Raw genomic sequence first — 6,389 nt, 5'->3', positions numbered from 1 at the left:
AGCCTTGGCGGAATCCCCCGTGTTCAGTGATCGAAAACAGGCACGACCACGAGAGGGATTTTAAGAATTACTTGCCTTCTAAATATATCTATGCACTTTTTTGTTTAAGTAAGAGCAAACTGCAGCATACGATTACGATTGTATCTAAATATCTGCAGCAAGGTCTCGAATTAAGTAGGGCCAATACGTATACGAGCTGGAAGACGTGTCTGCAGGACAGGCGTCTTCTACGGCTGCGGAAGACATTCAAAACGCTCAGGTTCATAAGTTGGCTACTCTGTGCAACGTTATCAGTTTTGTTCATCTCTTTTCTCTTAGGGGTGTTCGTAAATTCTCCATGGTTATGGTGAGAGCGGACATCACCGCCTCGTAAGCTAGCCCATAGATTGAAGCAAAAATAACTGTCTGCAGTAGTCATTTCATTATGTCCTCGTGCGTTAACCCCTCTCTGAAACCGAGCCTTTTTGGCGAGTGGGTGACCCCTTCGCCATCTTTCCACCCTGCATGCGAGAATTTGGAGGTGATTCAAACATAAGGCTGTTCTGGACAACCATATTACGACAACCATACTAGAAACTGGAACGAACACACAGATCACGAATTAACCTTTAGTGGTGGCAACAAGGATGGCACGACGCCGTTTCGAGCAGAAAACAAAAAATTAAAATGTTAAATGTTAGAACCTCAACTGAACAGCGATCGAGGTTTGCGAATATCTGCCGCTCGGTGAAGCGTTTCAAGTACAAAGTGAACGTTGCCGGAATGCTCCCGTCCACAAGCACCCAGGCCTGGTGATTGTAAACATGCGACCCTGAATTTGAACGCGGCCTCCCCCAACCGCCACGTCTCGTGACTTCCCCGGGAAAGAGATAAGGTGAAACGCTGGCATTTACCCCCCCCCCCCCCCCCCCACAAAAAAAAAAAATACCGTGATTACGATCAATTCTGGCGTTGTATCATACTGTAGGCAAGGACAGAAAATGTAACTATAACGAAAGGTTGTCTAAGCAACATAACTTGGCAGCGCTTGGACACCAAAGCACACCGAACACCTTGACTAATCGCTTCGAATTGCCGCCATGCAGCCGTAACGCTGAGCTCGGGTCGCCTTATAAAAGGAAGCGAGAAACCAAGAAAGCGCACAGATTCCGCACTTGCCTTCTGCTGGACATTTCGTGAATACGCAAGCTGAACAGTTAAAGTCTTCGGACGAAGCGGAATCAGGAAAAATCAGGACCGATTACAATGGATTGCGGTGACAACTGGGCTCACCGGCCGCTTCCTTCGCTACCTTCGGTCAGAACGCGCCGGCGTTGGGTCACGTGATTGGCTAGTGACATCGAGCTCGAAGTATGGATGCGACTCCCTGACGCGATTTCAAACCGGCACGGCAGCAGTGCGTCCTCAGAAGGGGGAAATACGTTAATTGCTCCTCTTGAAATTGGAGTTTTTTTTTTTTTTTTTTCAGCAAAATCTTTCGTTTTTTCTTGTTCGGGGTTTTTCACTGAACTGCGCGTCCAGAAACAAGGTGGAAGCGAAGAGAACGAACCTGACACCGTCGAGCACGTGCGTTAAAAAGAAAAAGAAGAACAAGCCTAAAATGAACGCGACTGGCGCTCACGCGACGGGTCCCCATTCACCCACTTGGAGAAGACCACGTGAACATCTCAAAGACGAAATGTTCGGAAGTCCCACGACGACCACGCGCACAGCCAGCCGCCGATCTCGTGGGCGCTTGGTCGCGGTGCTGAAAGCACTGCAGGACGCGTTTGAAATGCGAATGAAAAAAAAAAAAAAAAACACGAATACAAATCGAACTAAAGAGGATGTAATTAAAAAAAAAACGAATAAAAAAGTGTTCGCGCCACAGCCGCGAGAACATGTATTGATTTGGTGTTTGCGGGAATTGCGGCTGTAGCGGAGCCAATTGCATGCACCACAGTGTTCACCAGGCCATTTTCAGCACTCTTAGGCTGGAATAGGTCTCTTCCATTCTATTAACCAGAATAACATAGTCAAATGAAGGCCGGAAGGCTGAATCAAGGGACAAGCGTGTATTGTTGTGGCCGGTCGTCTTCATGGTTCACCCATTGTTCCGCGCATATGCGTTTCCTTACCAGTACAGCCAGCCGTCACCTGAGCTTGCTTATAGGGGTTATATCACAGCATAAACGTACCTCAAGCATACAAAACCACCCGAACTGAAATAACAGGCAAAACGAACCTGCAATGGTTGAAAACCACGGTGTAGAAAAATATTCAACAGAAATAGCCGAAACCGACCTCAAAGGGGAAAACCTGCGAAAACGTAGCAGAAGCAGTAGCTAAAACTGACCAATAGGAAACGAAAATACCTGAAACCCCATTTAGAATGCATAAAGATGTCATAAATAGATTATATTCGCGATAACAAATGTTAATATTCACATATAACAAACCCTTGAAACTGGAAAAAAAGCGGTAACGGGATTTGAACCCGGGTTAGGATGTTTGCTTCGCAGGAACGGAACTACTACACTACTAGACTTTTTTTCTTTATTACATGAGAGAAAACGCTCAGACGCTGCAGTACGAGGAATACAAGTAAACAAAAGAATACACTGAAGTTAGCAGAAGCACAAATGCATCAAAATTCAGGCAAACACACACAAGTGTTCAAAAGAGGGAACCAGTCAGGTGGTTGGTCAAGCAAACTATACACACTATGTACAAATGCCACAGTTTCTCGGAAATGTGACTTAGTTGATCTTGGTGGCTCAGCATGCCTATCACATAAGCGGCATCGCCACAGACTGTACAAACAAATCAACACGAACATGTAATGAGGCGGCTCACCAGGATAGTCGAATGGCAAAAATCGGATAGAAAAAGGCGTAATATCCATGTCTTTCCTTAGCGTTTGTTGTACAATGTCCCAGAAAAATACAGCCTCTCTGCAGTTTACAGAGCAGTGATCAATTGTCTCTGGTAGAGAACAGAGCCTACTGTCTGTCGACCAAGCTATAAACAGACCCCGGTCTTTCATCCAAGTTTTGACAGGGAGCGTGCCAGTGTGTAATTTAAAGAAAAATGTTTTAACACCTGGTGGAACACACATTTTACACACTCTATTGAGGCCATCCTGGTACGGACACTGTAGGTACGGAACGCGATATAAAGGTATGGAAAAAAAATCCAGAAACCAGGGCATCAGAAATAGACTCGCGCAAAGCAGTAAATATGTACTCCAGGCCAAACTGAGCCTGTAAGAAGCGAAACGTGTCAACCACTTCTTTGAGGAAACCTCGCGGGCTTCGGGCTGCGTCCACAGACAGCGAAGACACCACAATATCAGGGAGAAAATGTGCAAGACGTATTTGCAGTACAGCTTTCAAAAAAGGATGTTGAACATCTCGAAAGTAGAATAAACGAGAAAGAAGCTGCCAAACAAATAGGGGAACAAGCCCAAGTCCCACCAGCACAACCGGAAGAAAAAGGTTATCGCGACGCAGTGGCTCACTACGCGAACACCAAATGAAGGTTGCAAAAATCCGGTGAAAAGCTTGTATCCTGAGTCGTGAGCAATATAAGACCTGTAGGACATAAAGAAGTCGGGTCACAAGAAACGTGTTACACGCCCGAGCACCAGAAAAGATGGACAGCTGCCGTCCCCGCCAGTCATTCACTTGGCGCTGTAGCTTCACCGCCTGCTCCGACCAATGCGAGTCAGTACAGTATAGTCCAGTTATCCAAGTGCAAAGGAAATCCCATCGTTATAACCGACAATTGTTATAAGCGGGTTGCGAAATAAAAAGACGAAACAGAGCTCAAAACATTTGATTCGCATGCTAGCAAGGTGGTATACTACTAATTTGCGGAAACGGAGCCGCCGTCGGTCACCTTTGTTTGCCGCGTGTGAAGCTAGCGCAAATCTTTTCCAGGAGCATCTACAGGTGCTTCACCTAGCTGAGGTGAATGTACTTGGCGGAAACAAAGTCACCGACGGACTCGGTCACGCGTTGGGCTTCCTACGAAGACAGTACCTGAGTAGGCTGCGCAACCGCGTCATTAAGTCGTCACCGTTGCACTGTTGGTGCACAATATCACCGGATTCAATCGTTATATCCGATATCGTGGCACTGGATCATTGTAATGAGCGGTTTATTGTACCAAAGAAAGAATACAAAAGTTCACAGTGCCAGCTGTTCATCGTTATATCCGATATACTGTTATAAACGGTAATGTTATATGTGGACTCGTCTGTATTGAGAAACTGCGAGAGGGGCACTCCTAAATACGTTAGGTCCCTATTCCAATTGATTCCGGCAAAACAATCGGGTGTGGTTCCCCATTCCCCCAACCAAAATCCGCAGCTTTTCTCGAAATTCAGGGCCGCACCTGAAACCTCACAAAATTCTTGTGTAATGGCAAGAGCATTCTCTACGCTGGCCTTGTCAGTACAAAATAAAGTGACATCATCGGCGTATGCTAAAATTTTCACTTCGAAGGACGATAGCGTAAACCCTCTAACATTCCTCTATTATGCGCATGCATAATGGTTCCAGGTATAAGCAAAACAGGAGTTGTGATAATGGGCACCCTTGACCAACCGATGAAAGAAGGTGAATTGGTTGGGTTAGTCGATTGTTGACTATCACTCTTCTGGAGCCATTAGCATACCACATTTTATTACATTCGGTAAGCCAAGATCCTGCGTTCACATGCTGTAGAGCACGAAACAGGAATTGGTGACTCACACGATCGAATGCCTTTGCCAAATCTAGTTGTTCTAAGGCTACCTGGGCTGACGTACCCGAAACACACTCCAGTATAGACCTTGCTATGTGAATGTTAGTTTGAATAGATCGCCCACGAATGCGACATGTCTGGCGGTAACCAACTAGTAGCTGAATTACATTTCGAGAACGGGTGGCTAAAATCTTAGCGAATGCTTTATAATCTACATTACATAAGTAAATGGGACGATATCCTTCTGCTTTAAGCAGTTTGTCAGGATCATTACTTTTCGGGATTATAACAGTGTGGCCTTCGTACAGCGTAGGTGGAAGAAATCCAGTCTTGTAAGCCTCGCGGTAAACCTCAAGTAAAAATGGAGCCAGCAGAGAACAGAATGTGTGGTAAAATTCTGTAGTGAGACCATCAGGTCCTGGGGTTTTGCCTTTCGCCAATGATTCAATGCTAGACAGCAATTCTTGAATGCCAATCTCCTGGTCAATATTCACACTCGTCCTGGTCTAATTTGGGCAGCAAACTAATGAATTTGTCCCATCCTCGCTCACCGCTTTTTTGGGAGCTTGGAATAGAGTTCTATAATAATCGACGAAGGCCATAATTATCACAGTAGTGTTATCAGTAATTATCCCTTTATATTCAATTTCAAGGATTTGTTTAGACAGAGCATGAGGGCCACATGCACGTGGACATAGCCTCAAACATGCCCCTAGATGGCGCCATACGTCGCCTGGCTGTGGTGACTAGAAACGCCTATACGCAACCCGGTGTTGGGGGCCCCAAGAAATTAGGGGGGCCCAAAAGCAACGCGCTTGCGCGCGGCGAGTTTCACAGGGGCTTCCCCGACAACCCGCAACCAGCTTGCATTGCTCGGGTCGGCTCGGGTGTTGGGAACTTTAGGCTTAGCATTGTGGTGGATAGTTGATCGCCGCCATCTGTACAACTGCGAACGACAATCCCTAACAGAACTTTTCACCACACTATCATCCCCTTTACCGCATGTGGAGCTTTATTTTCGCAATAACTGCCATTTGAACAATCGGTGACCAAGGTTAACTCAGTTGGGCAAGAGCGCGCACTCGCCACGGCGGCGGAGCGGCCCCATCCTGTCGCCCGCGCAGCGGCGGTGCTGCGGTCGCGTGAACATCGCTCCTCCTGAAGTCGTCTGCTACTTCTCCGTGTTGAACGGCGCAAGCGAGTTAGCTTTGCTTCAGTGTAAAGCCCTTGAAGTAGATTGAAAAGAGGTAGTTGGATAGTACCCAGTGCAGTAAAAACAAAAGCCATCATAGTACTCCCGAAAAATTGGAGTTATTGTTTGCATCTAGCAGGGCTCGTCAGTACTCGGTCAATCGGACAGATTTCGAGACTAGGTGCCTGCTCAGCGTAAACCTAAGTTTAAGCCAGGTCACAAAGTAAATCTTAGAATGTATTTACAAAACGCCTCACTAGTAGATAAAAATGCTACGTGTATTATGAAGAAATACCGTTGGGCTTTTGGATTTGTGGCCGCCTTTCTTAATGCGATCCTTCTCCTAAACGGGGCATTGTTTTCAGGTGAGTAACACTACTGCTTGAGTAATTTTGCCAACGCATTTACTCGAAGAATGCCTCACGTACGCAGTTTGCTCGGCTATAAAATAAAAATGTTCTGATATTAG

Source organism: Haemaphysalis longicornis, unplaced genomic scaffold, assembly GCF_048455015.1.
Source record: "Haemaphysalis longicornis isolate Haplotype H1 unplaced genomic scaffold, Haemaphysalis longicornis Haplotype H1 scaffold_1, whole genome shotgun sequence".
In the NCBI taxonomy this organism is placed as follows: Eukaryota; Metazoa; Arthropoda; class Arachnida; order Ixodida; family Ixodidae; genus Haemaphysalis; species Haemaphysalis longicornis.
This window is presented reverse-complemented; position numbering follows the sequence as displayed.